The sequence below is a fragment of the Salmo salar genome, chromosome ssa01 (assembly GCF_905237065.1).
Source record: "Salmo salar chromosome ssa01, Ssal_v3.1, whole genome shotgun sequence".
NCBI lineage: Eukaryota > Metazoa > Chordata > Actinopteri > Salmoniformes > Salmonidae > Salmo > Salmo salar.
In genome coordinates this window covers 90,256,384-90,278,717 of record NC_059442.1, presented here as the reverse complement: position 1 = coordinate 90,278,717, position 22,334 = coordinate 90,256,384, and the positions used below count along the sequence as shown (strand labels likewise).

The following is a 22,334-nucleotide window of genomic DNA, read 5'->3' as shown; positions in this document are numbered from 1 at the left end:
ACCGTGAGTGTTCCCTGCTGGACTGCATTGTTTTAATTTCAGCGGTGCAGCGCCAGTCCCCCCCTCCAATTACTTATGTTTCTCATATACTTAGCTTCCTCTTAATTGTTCTTCTCGAGCGAAGAGCAGATGCTGTCCGTGTGTGTGTGCTAGTGCTTGAGTGTGTGTGTGTGTGTGTGTGTGTGTGTGTGTGTGTGTGTGTGTGTGTGTGTGTGTGTGTGCCTCCACTGACATATTCAATAATTGACTGAAGCATTTTCCTGGAAACAAGATGAAAAAGGGTGTTATTTTGTAGTAGCCCTCCTAAATCTGCGAACAGAGATGTTTTATCCTGGTTTGACAGCTGGACGATTTAACATAATGCATATTGCTCGGCCACGCTCTCACCCTGTCTGTCTCTCGCTCTGTCTGTCCACTCTGTCTGTCTCTCGCTTTGTCTGTCTCTCGCTTTGTCTGTCTCTCGCTTTGTCTGTCTCTCGCTTTGTCTGTCTCTCGCTCTGTCTGTCTCTCGCTCTGTCTGTCTCTCGCTCTGTCTGTCTCTCGCTCTGTCTGTCTCTCGCTCTGTCTATCTCTCGCTTTGTCTGTCGGTCACTCTGTCTGTCTGTCTCTCGCTCGCATTGTCTGTCTGTCTGTCTGTCTGTCTGTCTGTCTGTCTGTCTGTCTGTCTGTCTGTCTGTCTGTCTGTCTGTCTGTCTGTCTGTCTGTCTGTCTGTCTGTCGCTTTGTCTGGCTCTCGCTCTCGCTCTGTCTGGCTCTCGCTCTGTCTGTCGCTCTGTCTGTCTGTCTCTCGCTCTGTCTGGCTCTCGCTCTCGCTTTGTCTGGCTCTCGCTCTGTCTGGCTCTCGCTCTGTCTGTCACTCTGTCTGTCTGTCCTCGCTCTGTCTGTCTCTCGTGCTTGCTCTGTCTGGCTCTCGCTGGCTCTGTCTGTCTGTCTGTCTGTCTGTCTGTCTGTCTGTCTGTCTGTCTGTCTGTCTGTCTGTCTGTCTGTCTGTCTGTCTGTCTGTCTGTCTGTCTGTCCGTCTGCCTCTCGTGCCATCTGTCTGTCTCTCTGTCGCTCTCTCTGTCTCTCTGTCTCTCGTTCTCTGTCTGTCTTTCTGTCTCTTGCTCTCTGTCTGTCTTGCTCTCTGTCTGTCTCGCTCTGTCTGTCTGTCTCCTCGCTCTCGCTTTGTCTGTCTCGCGCTGTCTGTCTGTCTCTTCGCTCTGACTGTCTGTCTCCTCGCTCTGACTGTCTGTCTCCTCGCTCTGTCTGTCTTTCTCCTCGCTCTGTCTGTCTGTCTCCTCACTCTGTCTGTCTCCTCACTCTGTCTGTCTCTTCACTCTGTGTCCTCACTCTCGCAGGCTCTCTCTGGCTCTCGCTCTGTCTGTCTGTCTGTCTGTCTGTCTCTCGCTCTCTCTTTCTCTCTCTTGCTCGGTCTGTCTGTCTTTCTCAACAACAAAAAAATCTAATTCAGATTGCTTTATTGGCATGAAATACAATTTGTAGATATTGCAAAGGCGTATAGTTTCAGTAAATACAGTACAATGCAATAAGGCTAATAAAATCCAGTTAATTTCAGTAGTAATAATAATAGTACATGTTATCATGTATCCAGGTACAACAGTACTGCTTTTGTGTGATCTTTGGTCAATACAATTACACTGAAAAAAAGTTATAAACGTAACATGTAAAGTGTTGGTCCCATGTTTCATGAGCTGAAATAAAGATCCCAGAAATGTTCCATAAGCACATAAAGTGTATTTCTCTCAAGTTTTGTGCAAAAATTTGTTTACATCCCTGTTAATGAGCATTTCTCCTTTGCCAAGATAATCCATCCAACTGACAGGTGTAATGATTAAACAGCATGATCATTACACATGTGCACCTTGTGCTGGGGACAATAAAAGGCCACTTTGTCATACAACACAATGACGCAGATGTCTCAAGTTTTGAGGGGGCATGTAAATGGCATGCTGACTGCAGGAATGTCCACCAGAGCTGTTGCCAGAGAATTGAATGTTCATTTCTCTACCATAAGTCACCTCCAACATTGTTTTAGAGAATTTGGCAGTACGTCCAACAGGGCTCACAACCGCAGACCACGTGTGTAGTGGCGTAGTGTGGGTGAGTGGTTTGCTGATATCAGCATTGTTATTGGTGGGGTTATGGTATGGGCAGGCATAAGCTACCGACAACGAACACAATTGCATTTTATCGTTGGCAATTTGAATGCACAGAGATACCATGACAAGATCCTGAGGTACATTCTCGTGCCATTCATCTGCCGCCATCACCTCATGTTTCAGGCCCTTGTCGGAAGGATCTGTACACAATTCCTGCAAGCTGAAAATGTCCCAAGTTCTTCCATGGCCTGAGAACTCACCAGACGTGTCACCCATTGAGCATGTTTGGGATGTTCTGGATCGACAGCGTGTTCCAGTTCCCACCAATATCCAGCAACTTTTCGCAGCCATTGAAGAGGAGTGGGACAACATTCCACAGGCCACAATCAACAGCCTGATCAAATCTATGCGAATGGAGATGTGTCACGCTGCATGAGGCAAATGGTGGTCACACCAGGTACAGACTGGTTTTCTGATCCACGCCCCTACTTTTTTTTTAAGGTGTCTGTGACCAACAGATGCGTATCTGTATTCCCAGTCACATGAAATCCACAGATTAGGACCTAATGAATGTATTTGAATTGACTGACTTCCTTATATGAACTGTAACTCATTAAATTATTTTAAATTGTTGCATGTTGCGTTTTTATTTGGGTTCAGTATAATTCAATAAAAATAAGATTACAAAAAAATAATAATAATGAATGGCTAATAAATAAACAAAATGGTGCCAATGTTTTAATGCCCTTCTCTTTATATTTACAATCATTGATGTAGACGTTGAACAGGGTTGGATTTAAACTGCACCCTTTTCTCACCCCTCTCCCTTTTGCCCAAAAAAATCATATTTTATTGTTCAGTTTAACCTCTTGGGGCTAGGTGGGACGCTAGCGTGCCACCTGTGGTGCACTCCATCAACAGCAGGTGCATTTCAAGAGCGGCAAATTTGAATCCAAATAAATGTCAAAATTCAAATTTTTCAAAAATACAACTATGTTACACCATTTGAAAGATAAACATCTCCTTAATCTAACCACGTTTTACGATTTCAAAAAGGTTTTACGGCGAAAGCATAAATTTAGAGTATGTTAGGACAGTACATTTACAAGAGTTGTGTGTAATGTTTTGTCAAGTCAAAGACAGGGTCACCAAAACCATAAAACCAGCTAAAATGATACACTAACCTTTTACAATCTCCATCAGATGACACTCCTAGGACATTATGTTAGACAATGCATGCATTTTTAGTTCTATCAAGTTCATATTTATATACAAAAACAGCGTTTTACTATGGCATTGATGTTGAGGAAATCGTTTCCCTCCAATAACCGGCAGTCAAGTCAGCGTCACAAATTAAATAATTAAAATTAGAAAACATTGGTAAAATATTATATTGTCATTTAAAGAATTATAGATTTACATCTTTTGAACGCAATCAACTTGCCAGATTTAAAAATAACCTTACTGGGAAATCACACTTTGCAATAATCTGAGCACTGTGCCCAGAAAAATACGCGTTGCGATACAGACTAGACGTCATGTTGGGGAGATCTAAAATCGAAAATACTATGTAAATAATCCATTACCTTTGATTCTCTTCATCAGATGTCACTTCCAGGTATCACAGGTCCATAACGAATGTAGTTTTGTTCAAAAAAGCTCATCATTTATGTCCAAAAATCTCCGTCTCGTTAGCACATGATGTAAGCCAGCCGGACTTCTCGTCATGAACGAGGGGAAAAATATATTTCCGTTCGTTCAAACATGTCAAACGTTGTATAGCATAAATCATTAGGGCCTTTTTAACCAGAACATGAATAATATTCAAGGTGGACGAATGCATAGCCTTTTATAACGTATTGGAACGAGGGTACCCAACATGAAGTAGCGCCAGGTGTCTAATGGGACATCACCGTTCCATGGCTCTTGTTCGGTCAGATCTCCCTCCAGAAGACTCAAAACACTTTGTAAAGGCTGGTGACATCTAGTGGAAGCAATAGGAAGTGCCAAAATATTCCTAAACCCCTGTGTTTTTCAATGGGATAGGTTTAAAGTCAATACAACACATCAGGTATCCACTTCCTGTCAGAAAATGTCTCAGGGTTTTGCCTGCCAAATGAGTTCTGTTATACTCACAGACACCATTCAAACAGTTTTGGAAACTTTAGAGTGTTTTCTATCCATATATAATAAGTATATGCATATTCTAGTTACTGGGTAGGATTAGTAACCAGATTAAATCGGGTACATTTTTTTTATCCAGACGTGCAAATGCTGCCCCCTAGACCCAACAGGTTAATGCTACATGTGTAGTTCAAGAAGATAGATTTTATGATATCATATACTTGACCTCACTTAACGCCAGCTTTGGAGGGTTTTGTAATATAATCCATCATGCCATATGGAATCAAAAGCATTCTTAAAATCAACAAAACATGCACATACTTTTCCTCTGCTTCTGATGAACATGCTGGTTTATTATTGTGTGTAATGTGTGTATGTGGTCTGTTCTGTGTTTGGGTAGAGAGCTAATTTGTTTTTTTGCTGAGAGCGTTATGTTGTGTGAGGAAGGTCTGTATTCGGTCATTGAGAATACAGCAGAACAGTTTCCTCATGTTACTAGTGACACATATTCCCCTATAGTTATTAGGGCCTAATTTGTCACCTTTTTATATATGGAGGTTATGAGCCCCTGGTTCCAAATACCAGGCAAGCAGCCACTCTCCAAAACCAGGTTCAATAGTTTTAATAAGACATCCTGCAGCTCAGGAGTACTGTTTAGGGCATGTAAAGTAAGGTCTTCTGCTGGTAATATTCCATAGAGACTTTCAAATTGATCGTCCAAATGTTGCCATTTTGAATGGCTAGGTTATTCCTCTGTTTTCCATTTAGACCATTCCATTTCTCCCACAACTGGCTTCCATCAATGGAGTCTTCAATCTCTTTGAGAGTGTTATCAAAATGCTTCCGTTTCTTCAATCTTAGGTTTTGTTTGCATTCTTTCAATGTGTCACTATTTTTTTGCCAAACGTCTCTATCCTGTGGTTGGTGATGTTTTTCCATTTGACAGAGAACTACATTTTACATTCGGCATCAAACCATTTCTCTTTTTGATGTTTCGAATTAGAACTGTTTTTTAATTTTGCATAAATTTGCTTTTGTGGCTGCTTTATGATAGATCTCATTTCATTTGTTCACAGTCAAATTTATGTCAGGGAGGTTTGGGCTGAATGTACTTGAAAGGAAAGCATTGATACAGGTTGTAACTTCTGGGCAGTTCAACGCTGTATTGAGGTGTGTTGCGTTGTCAGGGGCCCATCTGTACGTTTTATTTAGATTAATCAGTGTACAGGGCTGTGGTCCAGAGCTGAGCTCAAACTACAGTGGTTTGACAAACTCCTCATGACTGTGGTAAGGCTTCACAGAGATGTACAATATTAACAATCTAGTTCCTTATTAAGCACTTGCTCCTCTTCTGGGCCTCATCATGGCTTTTTAAATTAATTTTTTATATATATATTTATTTTTTATTGAATATCCGAAACATACAATATACTTGCAGGGAAGCCGCTCAACAACTACATCATACCAGTCATCCAACAGATTCCCATTCAGAGTGACACACAGAAGCATCCAGGGTCAATGCCCTGCTCAAGGGCTCGTTGATAGATCTCCCACCAGGCCAAAAAATGTGAACCTGAACCCTCTAACACACCCCCCCCCCCCCCACAGTTCCCCAATAGCTGTCCCTCAACCATAGAGGCTTTCCCACAGTCGCCCCAAGAGTTAAAATAAAAACAAAAATACAATTAATTCCATTCCCCACCCCCAAGAACCCCAATGCACCAACAACCAAGAGAATGAACTAAAGAGAAAAAGAAAAAGATAGAAAACAGCAAACAACAATGCAACATTTTTTAATAAAAAAACAACAAAAATAAAAAATAAAAAACAAAGGACATCAAGAACAACTAAAATCATTAAAAAAAAGTTTTTATTTTTATTTATTTCACCTTTATTTAACCAGGTAGGCCAGTTGAGAACAAGTTCTCATTGACAACTGCGACCTGGCCCAGATAAAGCAAAGCAGTGCGACACAAACAACAACACAGAGTTACACATGGAATAAACAAACATAGTCAATAACACCATAGAAAAAAAGTCTATATACAGTGTGTGCAAATGAGGTAAGATAAGGGAGGTAAGACAATAAATAGGCCATAGTGGCAAAATAATTACAATTTAGCAATTTAAACACTGGAGTGATAGATGTGCAGAACATGAATGTGCAAGTAGAGATACTGGGGTGCAAAGGAGCAAAAAAAGAAATAACAGTATGGGGATGAGGTAGTTGAATGGGCTATTTACAGATGGGCTATGTACAGGTGCAGTGACCTGCGAGCTTCTCTGACAGCTGGTGCTTAAAGTTAGTGAGGGAGATATGAGTCTCCAGCTTGAGTGATTTTTGCAATTCATTCCAGTCATTCGCAGCAGAGAACTGGAAGGAAAGGCGGCCAAAGGAGGAATTGGCATTGGGGGTGACCAGTGAAATATACCTGCTGGAGCGCGTGCTATGCGTGGGTGCTGCTATGGTGACCAGTGAGCTGAGATAAGGTGGGGCTTTACCTAGCAAAGACTAATAGATGACCTGGAGCCAGTGCGTTTGGCGACAAATATGAAGCTAGGGCCAGCCAGCGAGAACATACAGGTCGCAGTGGTGGGTAGTATATGGGGCTTTGGTGACAAAACAGATGGTACTGTGATAGACTGCATCCAATTTTCTGAGTAGAGTGTTGGAGGCTATTTTGTAAATGACATCGCCAAAGTCAAGGATCGGTAGGATAGTCAGTTTTACGGTGGTATGTTAGGCAGCATGAGTGAAGGATGCTTTGTTGCGAAATAGGAAGCCAATTCTAGATTTAATTTTGGATTGGAGATGCTTAATGTGAGTCTGAAAGGAGAGTTTACAGTCTAACCAGACACCTAGGTATTTGTAGTTGTCCACATATTCTAAGTCAGAACCGTCCAGAGTAGTGATGCTGGACGGGCGGCCAGGTGCGGGCAGCGATTGGTTGAAGAGCATGCATTTAGTTTTACTTGCATTTAAGAGCAGTTGGAGGCCACGGAAGGAGAGTTGTATGGCATTAAAGCTTGTCTGGAGGTTAGTTAACACAGTGTCCAAAGAAGGGCCAGAAGTATACAGAATGGTGTCATCTGCGTAGAGGTGGATCAGAGAATCCCCAGCAGCAAGAGCGTGTTCTTGTTTGCGTTTATTTGAATGAAAGTGTGTGTATATGCATGTGTACACACACTTGCACGGCATCAGCCTCAGTCAAGCCGGTATTAGCTGTAAAAACACTGTCCCTCATGTCATTCTTTGACCATCATTCTAACTCCCACTTGTCTCCAATTCCACCTCCCAACCCTCAGCTTCCCTCAGCCAATCCCACCTATCTCTGCTGGCCACCCTCTTCGGATTTCTACGTAACATATATCTTTCAACTATGCTGTGATGTTTAGCGTAACGTACAATTTCAATCTATCTAATCGAATAGAATCCACAGATTGCGAGTTGAAGATAAATGCTTTTACTAAGAGTATTAGTATATTAGTAATTGACTGACCCGGTCTCTCCAGATCTCCTAACAGTACTATTTCTAGGGTCAATTTTACATCAATGCTATGCATTTTCAGCCATGCCTGAGACCAGAAACAGGCTACCTGAGGGCAATACCAAAATAAATGGTCTATTGATTCTGTATCCTCACAACAAAATCTGCAGAGCTTCGATGATTTTATGCCTCAGATATTCAATATTCAAATCTTGCATTGTTTTATATATCAACTCAAACACCCTGTACCATGGAATCAGTACATCAAAAATCTCTTCCCATCTATTTTGCAATCTGTATGGCACAGTTGTCAACATTCTGGTCCTCAAATGAAACTAGTATACTTTCCTATTTATGCTATTTTTATTCCTCCACCAGTTTTGATCCTTTATATTGGGCAGACAGACCAGTTCCCTACCTCCTCCCGCTGCCACCTGCCTCCTCAATTTTTGTGGTAATGCTGTAATCAATTGGTTGTACTCTTGGATTGAGCAGACCTTTCTGTACAATTCTGCTAACTCCATGAAGGACATAACTCTACCATTCCAATTTACATTAAGAACAAAATACAATTTTCAAACATCTTTCCCATAAATACAGGTATTTTATCAACCAGCACATTTGAGTTCAGCCATAATATTTGTTCTATCTTTTCGGGGGGATGAAATTGAAATTGTAGCCAGCTCTGCAATGCTCGTTTGAAAAAGAGAGATACTAATCGAAAATTAGACATCTGCACAAAGTCAAAAAGGCAATTTTTAAACAATGGATGAGCTTTTCTTAGTAATCTACTTGAGAACCATTTAGGGTTCAAGTAAAACTTATGAATAAGTGAAGCTTTCAGAGAGAGGTTTAATGCTTTTATATTTTATAATCTCAACTCACCCAATTCAAAATCATTATAAGAGTAGGCATGCTTTATTTTGTCTGGCTTAGCTTCCCAGATAAAGCAAAATATTTTTTGCTCATATGATTTGAAAAACGAATCATCAGGAGTAGGGAGCTCCATAAGTAAGTGAGTAAACTGAGATTAATCAGGGCAATTTTTCCATAAATAGACAGGTATTTACGTCTCCATGGTTGAAGGATCTTGTCTATTTTTACAAGTTTTCTATTGAAATGAATTGTGGAGACATACCAAGTATGTCTACTTCTCCATCAGCCCATTTTATAGGTAAACTGCAGGGTAATGTAAAAGTTGTATTTTTTAAAGATCCAATACGTAATATTGTACACTTATCAGAATTAGGTTTAAGTCCAGAGAGTAGAGATAAGTTACCTAGATCTTCAATGAGACATTGCAGGGATCTAGCTTGCTGACTTAATATAAAACTTGAGTCACCGGCATACATGGACACTTTGGTTTTTAAGCCTTGGATTTCTAATCCTCTTTCGATGGCCATAACAAATAAATATGGTGACAGTGGAGATCCTATTTTAACTCCTCTTGACAATTCAAAACTCTCTGAGAAGTAGCCGTTTGTTAGGCGGAGCGACACAGGGGAACCCAAGAGCAGACTCAGACGAGGAAACAGGGATGAATGAACCTAGATATTTATTGTAACACAGGGAGATATGGAGTGCAGATCCGGGGAAGCTCAGATGAGTTGAAGAAAGCCAGATGTGAAGACTGAGGTTGGAGTGAGCTGGGTAGAACTGGGTAAACAGGTCCGGAGGGGAATCCAAGGATCTTGAATAATCATAAATAGCTAGAAGCATAAACTGACTGGGCAGAGATTACGATCTGGCATAGTGGAAGTGGCAGGACTGAATATGTGTAGAGGTCTTAATTATGGAACGAGTTGCAGCTGGTAGGGATCTGCTCTGGGAGAGGGAGAGAGAGAGAGTGTACTGAGGGAGTAACTGCAGGTCAAGAAAACACCAGATGAACACAAGAGGGCATAGCAGGAGCAGATGTGACAGACGTTATTTACTATTTTACACCTTGGGTTGCTATACATTATTTTTACCCATTTTTTAAGAGAATCACCAAAATGGAAAAAATCCAGGCATTTATAAATAAAATCCAGTTACTTTATCAAATGCCTTTTCAAAATCCGTTATAAATACTAGGCCTGGCTTCTTAGATGTTTCATGATGTTTTATTATTTCTAGTAGTTGTCGTATATTATCTCCAATATATCGTTTATGTAAAAAACCTGTCTGATCTGGATGAACAATACCTGGAAAAACCTTTTTAATTCTGAGTGCTATGCATTTCTCTAGTATTTTTGCATCACACCATTGAAGTGTAAGGGGCCCCCATTTTTTTTAGATAGACTGGGTCTTTATATTTGCCATCTGGGTCTTGTTTGAATAATAGAGAAATCAGACCTTCCTGCTGAGTACCGGACAGACAACCATTTCTATAGGAGTAGTTAAAACAATCTAACAATGGAGCTTTAAGTACAAAAAAGGCTTGATATACCTCTTCCGGTATGCCATCAAGCCCTGGGGGTTTTCCAGACTGAAAGGATTTAATAACCTCAAAAAGTTATTCTTCTGTAATTTGGCCTTTGCACTGATCTTTCTGTACATTTGTTAATTTTCCATTTTTTATATTATTTGGAAATAATTCCTTACCGTAATCTTCATTCAGTGGGAGAGGATGAGACAGAAAAGAGAACATCTTCCTAAAATAATTAGCTTCCTCTTTTAAAATATCATTCGGAGAATCATTGATGACTCCGTCTTCAATAACGAGTTTCTGCAAATTATTTTTGTTAGTGTTCCTGTATTGGAGATTCAGGAAGAATTTTGTGCATTTTTCTCCATATTCCATCCAGTTTGCTTTATTTTTGTAATAGATTACATTAGATCGTTCTTGAATAAGTTCCTCAAGTTCTTTTTGTTTTCCCTCAAACTTATTTTGTATCTCCGTAGTATCGTTTTTATTGCTCTCTACCTGTACTATTAGTTCATGGATTTCCCTTGTTTGTCTCGTCTCTTTAGCCAGAAATTGCTTTTTTTATTATTGATGAAAATTGAATTGAATGACCTCTGAAGGTACATTTTGTAACGCCTTGGCCATAGAGAGGGGTTTTTTGTTCTTTATTTTGGTTAGGCCAGGGTGTTACATTGGGTGGGCGTTCTATGTTCCTTTTTCTATGTTTTGGTATTTCTTTGTTTTGGGCCATGGTTGTGGCTCCCAATCAGGCACAGCTGAAGCTCGTTGCTGCTGATTGGGAGTCACACATAAGGAGCATGTTTTTCCTTTGGGTTTTGTGGGTAATTGTTTCTGTTTAGAATATTTTCCTAACAGGACTGTTTGCTGTCGTTTTTTTGTTCCTTTTGTAGTGTTCTCTTGTTTGTTGAATTAAAATTCTAATGATGAACACATCCTCTGCTGCACCTTGGTTCCCTCTTACAGACAGCCGTTCCACATTTAAAGGTATCCCAAACAATAAGGGGATTTGATGAACCTATATTACACTGGAAAAATTGAGTTATAAATTATTTTGTCTTAGTTAAAAATGAGTTGTCCTCCAGTAAACTTTGATTAAATTTCCAATATCCCTGTCCACGTGGAAAATCTATAAGAGTTATGTGAATGCTAATTAGATGATGATCCGATCACATTCTGTCTCCTATTAAAACTTTTTTAACCTTTGATGCAAGAGAGAAAGAAACAAGAAAGTAGTCAAGACGACTAGCTGAATTAAGTCTCCTCCATGTATATCTCACTAGGTCGGGGATTTTTAGTCTCCAAATATCCACTATTTCTAATGTGTCCATAATATTTGTCATTTCCTTAACCTGTCTGGGCGAGGTGGGACGCTTGCTAGTCAACAGCCAGTGGAATCACGTGGAGCGAAATACAAATACCTCAAATGCTATAACTTCAATTTCTCAAACATATGTGTCACAGTTGTCGTAGTGATGAGACCAAAACGCAGCAGGTATGTGTATGCTCATCTTGACGTTTTAATAAATTCAAAATGAACACCAAAATAACAAAAGAACGAACGATCAACAAAACAGTCTGGTAAGGCAAAAGGCTAAACACAGAACAATCTCCCACAAATGACAAACACAAACACACCCTAATATATGGGACTCTCAATCAAAGGCAAATAGACAACACCTGCCTTCAACTGAGAGTCCCAACCCCAATTAACCAAACATAGAAACAGACACACTAGACTAAACATAGAATACATGAAAAATCAAACAGTGCCCAAAACCCCCAGAATACTTAAATCAAATGCCCCTTCAACAAACACACCACCCCGAACCACATAAAACGAATACCCTCTGCCACGTCCTGACCAAACTACAATGACAATTAACCCTTATACTGGCCAGGATGTGACAGTACCCCCCCCTAAAGGTGCTAACCCCGGAAGCACCTCAAGAATAACAAAACCCCAAACAACAACAAAAAAATCCCCCTAAACTAAAGGGAGGGAAGGGAGGGTGGCTGCCGTCACCGACGGCACTTGTGCTACACCCCCCCTCCCCAACCCACCTATGCAGGTGGTGGTTCAGGCTCCGGCCTATTGTCCTCCAGAGTGCCGACCGACCCGATCAGCCTCGGACCGTAGGCAGACTCCCCCTGCTCCGGATCATGGGCAGACCTCCACCTCTCCACCCTGTATGCAGACAGCAATTAAACAGTTAATCTCTTTAAGTTCTGAATTGTCAGGCTTACTCAGTTCAGGGTTGTTGCTAGACTCTGGGCCGATGGGCCACTCTGGCAGCTCCGGGCAGTCTGGCCACTCTGGCAGCTCCGGGCAGTCTGGCCACTCTGGCATCTCCGGGCAGTCTGGCCACTCTGGCATCTCCGGGCAGTCTGGCCACTCTGGCATCTCCGGGCAGTCTGGCCACTCTGGCAGCTCCTGATTAGTGGGTGGCTCTGGCAGCTCCTGACTGGCGGGCGGCTCTGGCGACTCCTGACTGACGGGCGGCTCTGGCGACTCCTGACTGACGGGCGGCTCTGGCGACTCCTGACTGACGGGCGGCTCTGGCGACTCCTGACTGACGGGCGGCTCTGGCGACTCCTGACTGACGGGCGGCTCTGGCGACTCCTGACTGACGGGCGGCTCTGGCGACTCCTGACTGACGGGCGGCTCTGGCGACTCCTGACTGACGGGCGGCTCTGGCGACTCTTGACTGACGGGCAGCTCTGGCGACTCTTGACTGACGGGCAGCTCTGGCGACTCTTGACTGACGGGCAGCTCTGGCGACTCTTGACTGACGGGCAGCTCTGGCGACTCTTGACTGACGGGCAGCACTGGCGCATCTTGACTGACGGGCAGCTCTGGCGACTCCTGACTGACGGGGCTGGACTGACGCACTAGAAGCCTTGTGCGTGGGGCTGGTACTGGACGTGCCAGCCTGGAGACACGCACCTTCGGGCTAGTGCGGGGAGCTGGCCTGGGGCTCCATTCTTGCCCCGCAAAACTGCTCTTGTGCCCCCCCCAAAAAAATGATTGGGGCTGCCTCTCGAGTTTCTTAAACTCCTCCATAGCCCTGGAAACGCTCAACCTTATTTCTGTCCATGTCCATCCTTCCACCTCATCCATATACTGAGCGTGCCGCTCTTCTCTCCGCTGCTTGGTCTTGGTTTGGTGGGAGATTCTGTCACAGTTGTCATAGTGATGAGACCAAAACGCAGCAGGTATGTTTATGCTCATCTTGACGTTTTAATAAATTCAAAATGAACACCAAAATAACAAAAGAACGAACGATCAACAAAACAGTCTGGTAAGGCAAAAGGCTAAACACAGAACAATCTCCCACAAATGACAAACACAAACACACCCTAATATATGGGACTCTCAATCAAAGGCAAATAGACAACACCTGCCTTCAACTGAGAGTCCCAACCCCAATTAACCAAACATAGAAACAGACAAACTAGACTAAACATAGAATACATGAAAAATCAAACAGTGCCCAAAAACCCCGGAATACTTAAATCAAAAGCCCCTTCAACAAACACACCACCCCGAACCACATAAAACGAATACCCTCTGCCACGTCCTGACCAAACTACAATGACAATTAACCCTTATACTGGCCAGGATGTGACAATATGACTATTTTTACACCATTTTAAAGACAAGACTCTCGTTAATCTAACCACATTGTCCGATTTCAAAAAGGCTTTACAGCGAAAGCAAAACATTAGATTATGTCAGGAGAGTACCCTGCCAAAAATAATCACACAGCCATTTTCAAAGCAAGCATATATGTCACAAAAACCAAAAACCACAGCTAAATGCAGCACTAACCTTTGATGATCTTCATCAGATGACACTCCTAGGACATTATGTTATACAATACATGCATGTTTTGTTCAATCAAGTTCATATTTATATCAGAAACCAGCTTTTTACATTAGCATGTGATGTTCAGAACTAGCATACCCACCGCAAACTTCCGGTGAATTTACTAAATTACTCATGATAAACATTCACAAAATACATATTTATTTTAAGAATTATAGATACAGAACTCCTTTATGCAATCGCGGTGTCAGATTTTAAAATAGCTTTTCAGCGAAAGCACATTTTGCAATATTCTGAGTACATAGCCCGGCCATCACAGCTAGCTATTTTGACACCCACCAAGTTTGGGGCTCACCAAACTCAGAATTACTATTAGAAAAATTGGATTACCTTTGCTGTTCTTCGTCAGAATGCACTCCCAGGACTTCTACTTCAACAACAAATGTTGTTTTGGTTCCAAATAATCCATAGTTATATTCAAATAGCTCCGTTTTGTTCGTGCATTCAGGTCACTATCCGAAAGGTGACGCGCGAGCGCATTTTGTGACAAAAAAATTCAAAATATTCCATTACCGTACTTAGAAGCATGTCAAACGCTGTTTAAAATCTATTTCTATGCTATTTTTCTCGTAAAATAGCAATAATATTCCAACCGTGCGACGTTGTATTCATTCAAAGGCTGAAAGAAAAAAATTGAGAATTCTCATGAACGCGCATCTCCAGTGTCACTGTCCCCAGGCTGGCCACTCACAAATTCTCCTGCTGTTCTTTGCCCAGAGACAGCAGACACCCCATTCCACTTTCTGGCGCCTTCTGAGAGCCAATGGAAGCCTTAGAAAATGTCATGTTACAGCAGAGATTCTGTATTTTCGATAGAGATACAACAGAAGGACAACAAATTGTCAGACAGGGCACTTCTTGTATGGAATCTTCTCAGGTTTTGGCCTACCATATGAGTTCTGTTATACTCACAGACACCATTCAAACAGTTTTAGAAACTTTAGAGTGTTTTCTATCCAAATCTACTAATTATATGCATATTCTCATTTCTGGGCAAGAGTAGAAACCAGTTTAAATCGGGTACGTTTTTTATCTGGCCGTGCAAATACTGCCCCCTAGCCCCAACATTAAGAGCATGGTGATGATAGTTTGTAGAGTGATTACCTTTACGGTCCATTTAGGTACTTAACGATGTGTTATAGTCTCCTACCAAAATGATATGATCATTTGTTGCCTGTGAGCTCAATAAATTGATATAAATATTTTCGAAGAAGTATGGATCCTCCTGATTTGGACCATATAGATTAATGAGCCAAATCTCTTTTTCATCCACTGTCATTTTCAACAAAATCCACCTTCCAAGCAAATCATTCCTGACTATTTGCACATTCAGATCGTAATTTTGGTTAATTTATATCATCACACCTTTTTTTAGTTCCTTTGTCCATGACAGAAAATTATTTCACCACCCCATTCCCTTTTCCACGCAACATCATCTAAGGATGTCGAGTGAGTTTCCTGTAAACAGTATATGTTATATTCCTTTTCTTTTAGCCACGTAAAGACTGATTATCTTTTTTTATAACCTGCTAAACCGTTACAATTATAACTGGCTATACTTATTGCACCCCTTACCATTACTAGATACTATTCCCAGTCTAAATTGACCATAATTAGTGATTGTAAAGTTACTGCCATCAGAGGTATTATGATGGTCAAAATTAGAGCTTTCAAATGTCTGTTATTTAGAATTCAAGAAATAGGTTCTAGCAATATTTATTTTATTCCCTTGCCTGTTTGCCTGTGAGCCAATGCCAATGCCAGACGTTAGAAAATTGAGACAACATAGTATGTGTGTGGTATTTTTTTTAATTTTACCTTTATTTAACTAGGCAAGTCAGTTAAGAACAAATTCTTATTTTCAATGATGGCCTAGGAACAGTAGGTTAACTGCTTTGTTCAGGGGCAGAAGAACAGATTTTCCTTGTCAGCTCAGGGATTTGATCTTGGACTAGTAAACCCCAAACTGAGTCTGAGTAAAATCTGAGTAGGTTGATGTGTATGATATTGGATGTGATTTAGTGAGATTCTGTACGATGTCTGTGTAAGAGTAAGACTATAATGTGTGGTGGCTCAGTTGGTAGAGCATGGAGCATGGTGTTTGCAACGCCAGGGTTGTGGTTTCGTTTCCCACGGGGGACCAGTATGGAGAAAAATAATAATAATAAATGTATGAAATGTATGCATTCACTACTGTAAGTCGCTCTGCATAAGAGTGTCTGCTAAATGACTAAAATGTAAATAATGACTCTGCCAATTTGCATGGTTGAGTGTCTATGTGTTTAACATGTAGTGCGTATAGCCTTAATATTCATGATGATAATTGTAATCCATATCGTGTCATAGTTGCATCATAATTTCCTTTAACATCATTGAAAAACACATCCCAGCATTTCCAAAGAAATTGACGTTTCACATGATCATGAAAGAGACCTTGCATTACTCTAGAGACGGCTTCACTACAGTACAAATGTATTCTGTACAATATGTTATTATTCCCCAATGCCTATATTCTGATATCTTCCCCTTGCTTGTTGCAAACATATATAAACTTGTAGACAAATGCATAAAAAGATAGACAAATAAGAAACATATTAAATTATAAAACATTTCGACAATAGAGAGTGAGAAAAGAGAAAGAGTGAGAGAAGAGAGCGAGATCAGGTGTGTGTGTGTGTGTAAGTCCGTATGTGTAAGCGAGCATGTAATTGAGTACCTGTGTGTTCATATCCACTTCATTGTGTTCAGATATTTTTACAGTTCCCATACTTTTTTTTGTAGCCTGAAGTCCCTGTAGAATTTAGTACAGTCATGGTGTTATGGAGCTGTCTCGGAATAGATGTCCATCTATAAAGAGTGTGTCCACAATGAGAAAGGCACGCTTACCCTCCTCCCTCTGATGCCTTTGTACCGGATACAGTCTCTTACGACGTTCGTTTATCTCCCTTGGAAATTGGTCATTGAGACCAAATTTGGTCTCCAAATTGAGACCAAATTTGGTCCCCTCCCTTCTCCTGCTTTTGATCAGCTCCTTTTGTTGGTAGTGTTCAAATGATCGGTCGGGGACCCTCCGAGCTCCAAGTCTGTGTACTCGGTGGAAAGCCACCTTGTTTAGTCTCTATAGGAAATTTCAAGGCGGATTGCATGAATTCTCTGATCGCGCCCTCTGGATTATTGGATGCGTCCTCAGGAATCCCAGAAAAAAAATATTTTCATGAATGCTACGACTTTGTATGTCTAGTGGCGACTCCTTCATCACCCTGTTTTCCCTGAGTAGACAATCCATGTTGGAATCGTGGATTTTTACCTTGGCTGTGAGTGCCTTGTTTTCTCCTTGGAGCGTGAGAATTTTACTCTGGCTAAACTCCATACTCCCCCACAGCCCTGCTACCTCTTCACACAACGTTTCCAGTGTTGCATGGATTACAGCCAGAGCACTAGCCTCTACTTCAACGTTAAGAAAATCGTCCATGTCTGTAGATGAATCTGTTTTTCTTTTTTTGTCAGGTTAAAGTTATTTTGTGAGGTAGTCGGATCATTCCATGATGGAGTATGTTGTTCCTCCATAGCGTAAAGCTGTTGGTACTCGTCAATATCCCTCAGGATCTCCTTAGTATCCAGGTTGGCTCCTTTCTGCAACCAGTTTTTTTACGAAAAGATAACAATGAGTCTTTCCCACGACGACGACAGGTGTCTGTAGTACAGCCAGCTAGCACTCGCGGAATCCACACAAAAAAATGGAACACAAACTTGCAGTCCCAGCCATAAAGGCTAACCGCGTCGTGGAATCCTTAGAAACAAAACTTTAGTTCTGAATAAAATCAATTTAATGAAAAAGATTTAATATTAACAACAAACCGAGTGTAGACAGTACAGTGTTCTGTTGCGTGCTCTGATGACGTATGTTGCATCATAAAGCCTCATCATGGCTTTATAAATTATTTGAAATACTCACATCCACTTACATCAACCATGAATAGCTGTTGTCTTTTTAACGAGTGAGTTATTGTAGTGTGTTCTTGCAAAGTTCCCTCCTGGGATTTCACCTTCAGTTGGTTGTTTTCCTCAGCTCCTAAGTTCCAGTCTGTCTTCCTATTTTACTTCCTTTGTCCCTTATCAGTTCCATGTCATTATTTAGTCATGATGTGAAGCAGCCTCAATCAGTGTAGTAGAGATAACTAAAGTAAGTCCACCTGGACTTCCCCTCCTCCACCCATCCCTCCATCTCCTCCTCCACTCCTCCCTATTCATGAGCTTCCTAAGACAAGCTTATCTGAGTGCTTCCCCAAATGTCTGACAATGATTGTTTTTCTCTCCGTGGATCGCTGCAGCCCCCTCAAACCAAGGCCCAACCTTACCTCAGAGATGTGTCCTCTCCCTCTTGAGACTGAACTGTACATGGCTAGCAGTCTTATCCAGAGTAATGAACAGAGCTGTAAATCACATTGTCCTTTATCATCTCATTGTTCTGTCATGTCAGTGATTAAAGGGACAGCGGGAGAGGGCAGAACACACACACATCTATCTGAAACACACCAGAGACTAGGCCTTATTCTGCTCCTACAGCTATAAATTCATACTTTTTTACTTCGACCAGAGCCTTAACAACTGAGTCACCTTTTTCATTAATACATATTCGTCCAAAGGGTCTGCTCCGAGTCCAAATAATATTTTTATCTCTTTCTTCTCTCCTCCCCCACTCTCCCATTCTCCTTCTCCCTACTAAATAGAGAGCTTTAACCTACTATAATCAAATATGTTGCCTTTTCCTGTTCGTCTCCCAGGCACGTCAACTGTGTCGTCTAGGTATGAGGAGTTGGAGTGTCTGTATGCAGCAGTGGGTAAGGTAATCTACGAGGGATTCACCAACTATGAGAAGGCCACCAGCAGTGCTAACCCAACACAGCTGTTTGGTAAGACACCTACCAGTACCAACACTCTCTTTCTCTTTTACTTTCTCTGTTGGTCTCTCTCTTTCTGCCTTGCACTCAGTCACTCATGCTCTTTCTCTGTGTCTCTCTCGGGCGCACTCATGCATGCACACTACCACACTATCTCTATCCAGAAATTAGAGGAGTAGGTGTGTCGTTTAAATCTAAAGCAGTGGTCTATGCTGGGTGGGTTAACAGCTGGTGTGGTTACATGAAGGGTGCAGCACAGAATTCAGTCTGTAGCGGGAAAGACCGATTTTTGTCTTTAACTACTTCTTCTGTAATCAGTTTTCTACCAGATGTCAGAAGTTTTTCTGAAAAGCTTATTTTTGATAGAAGAGAATAAAGTCTCAATTTAAACAGGTGGCATTATTTATTTCAGTAAGTGGGACATGAAGTGACAAATGGCTGTTGGAGAACACTCTTACGTGAACACTATTTGATACCGTTTCCTGAAATGCCAACAGTGGTCAATAACTGCCTTCATACCCTGTCCTCTCCACAAGGGGTTCTGTTATACACACACCACTGAAATGATGAATGTGTCTTGCCGAGGGTGACATTTTACAAATTGTCTCCCCTCCCAAGAGCAGTGTAGAGAGAAATGCGTTACTCATTTTCTTGACTCAGTTATTCGGTTAGATTTCCTCCAAAAATGACCTTGTAGTATAACTTCTCCTTACAAACAGACTGACCGTTTTTCCTTGTTTTACCAGCACGTGTTAGTGTGCATGTGCCAGGGTTTCTGTTAGCTGGTAACAGCTGGCTTTTGAACGATTAAAAAAAATATATATACACAGTACCAGTCAAAAGTTTGGACATACCTACTCAGTCCAGGGTTTTCTTTATTTTTACTATTTTCTACATTGTAGAATAATAGTGAAGACATCAAAACTATGAAATAACACATATGGAATAATGTAGTAACCAAAAAAGTGTTAAACAAATCAAACTATATTTTATATTTGAGATTCTTTAAAGTAGCCACCCCTTGCCTTGATGACAGCTTTGCACAAACTTGGCATTCTCTCAACCAGCTTCATGAGGTAGTCACCTGGAATGCATTTCAATTAACAGGTGTGCCTTGTTAAAAGTTATTTTGTGGAATTTCTTTCCTTATTAATGCGTTTGAGCCAATCAGTTGTGTTTTGACAAGGTAGGGTTGATATACAGAAGATAGCCCTATTTGGTAAAAGACCAAGTCCATATTAAGCAAAGAGAAACGACAGTCCATCTTTACTTAAAGACATGAAGGTCAGTCAATGCGGAAAATGTCAAGAACTTTCAACGTTTCTTCAAGTGCAGTCGCAAAAACCGTCAAGCGCTATGATGAAATTGGCTCTCATGAGGACCGCCACAGGAAAGGAAGACCCAGAGTTACCTCTGCTGCAGAGGATAAGTTCATTAGAGTTACCAGACTCAGAAAATCAGCAATAAACTGCAATTCAGATTGCAGCCCAAATAAATGCTTCACAGAGTCCAAGTAACAGACATCTCAACATCAACTGTTCAGAGGAGACTGCGTGATTCAGGCCTTCGTGGTCGAGTTGCTGCAAAGAAACCACTACTAAAGGACATCAATAATAAGAAGAGACTTGCTGAGGCCAAGAATCACGAGCAATGGACATTAGACCGGTGGAAATCTGTCCTTTGGTCTGATGAGTCCAAATTTTAGATTTTTGGTTCTACCCTCCATGTGTTTGTGAGATGCAGAGTAGGTGAACGGATGTTCTCGGCATGTGTGGTTCCCACCGTGAAGCATGGAGGAGGTGTGATGGTGTGTGGGTGCTTTGCTGGTGACACTGTCAGTGATTTATTCAGAATTGTTGCTAGCTAAGTCACATTTAACTAGCATAGCTACCACAGCGTTCTGCAGCAATACGCCATCCCATCTGGTTTGCGCTTAATGGGATTATCATTTGTTTTTCAACAGGACAATGACTCAAACACAGCTTCAGGCTGTGTAAGGGCTATTTAACCAAAAAGGAGAGTGATGAAGTGCTGCATCAGATGACCTGGCCTCCACAATCACCTGACCTTAACCCAATTGAGATGGTTTGGGATGAATTGGACCGCAGAGTGAAGGAAATGCAGCCAACAAGTGCTTAGCATATGTGGGAACTCCTTCAAGACTGTTGGAGAAGCATTCCAGGTGACTACCTCATTAAGCTGGTTTAGGGAATGCCAAAAGTGTGTGCAAAGCTGTCATCAAGTCAAAGGGTGGCTACTTTGAAGAATCTAAAATATAAAATATATTGTGATCTGTTTAACAATTTTTTGCTTACTACATGATTCCATATGTGTTATTTCATAGTTCTGATGTCATCACTATTATTCTACAACGTAGAAAATAGTAAAAATAAAGAAAAACCCTTGAATGAGATTCTACCAAATTTGCACAACTCTTCGGGCAACATACTGTATATGCATATTTTTTGTAAAACTTATTGAGGTGGCAGCATCTTTTTATGGGGAGTTTGTTGGGATAAAAAAAATATATGAAAGGAGCAAAACCCAGGTAAAAAGTTAGAGTAAAACCCACCTCAGTCTTCTGAAAACTTAACCCTGACATAGGGTTTAATTATTTTGCTTGAAAGTTACACACATTTGTATGCAAAAGACACACCAGAATGGCTTTGCAGGAGGTGTTGAGTGTTCCTGAATGGTTCAGTCTAAGTCCTGACTTAAATCTGCTTAAAAAATCTGAGACAACATTTGAATATTGCTGTCCATCAATGATCCCCAACCAAATTTACTGAGCCTGACCAATTTTGACAAAAACAATGGATATGTTGCCCTAAGAGTAAAGTTTATGAAAATGATTCACAGCTGTGATGGTTTCCAAAGGTGCTTCAACCAAATATTAACTGGGTGGAGACTTATTAAATTATGATATTTCAGTTATTTAGTTATTTTATTTTTATTTGGAAAAGGTTCTATAGCTTTCTTTCACTTCGGAAATGTGGAGTAGGTTGTGTAGATCTGTAGGAAAAAAATGAAATGAATAGGGCTGTGACGGACTTGGAATTGGAGGTTACGGTACTTGACCAGGCCAATGTAAACAGTCACCGACATAACTGTTCAGGGGAGGTCAAAATTATGTTAGTACACTTGTTTACATGGATATGCGTCTTAATAAAACCTATTTGAAATAAGCTATTATAATTCGGTATTATCATGGCATTTCGTTATTATTATTCAGGTTATTACTTATAAATATGAATCAACAAATTAAGAAATGCCAGTTGGAGAGGATCTGTCTCATTTTTGTATTGACACAACATTAACAGAGTCAAAATATAGATATGCCTACCTTGTGCTTGTCTGTTGGCTTTTCTGCATATAAAAACATTGAATACAGATTCTATTTTCACGCGAAAAACCATTCAAACGAAGTCTG

At 41.0% G+C, this 22,334-nt stretch overlaps 1 pseudogene; it reads left to right on the top strand.

Moving 5' to 3' along the window:
- LOC106609298 (transformation/transcription domain-associated protein-like) overlaps window positions 1-22,334 on the top strand; it is a 176,633-nt pseudogene that overhangs the window by 41,548 nt on the left and 112,751 nt on the right.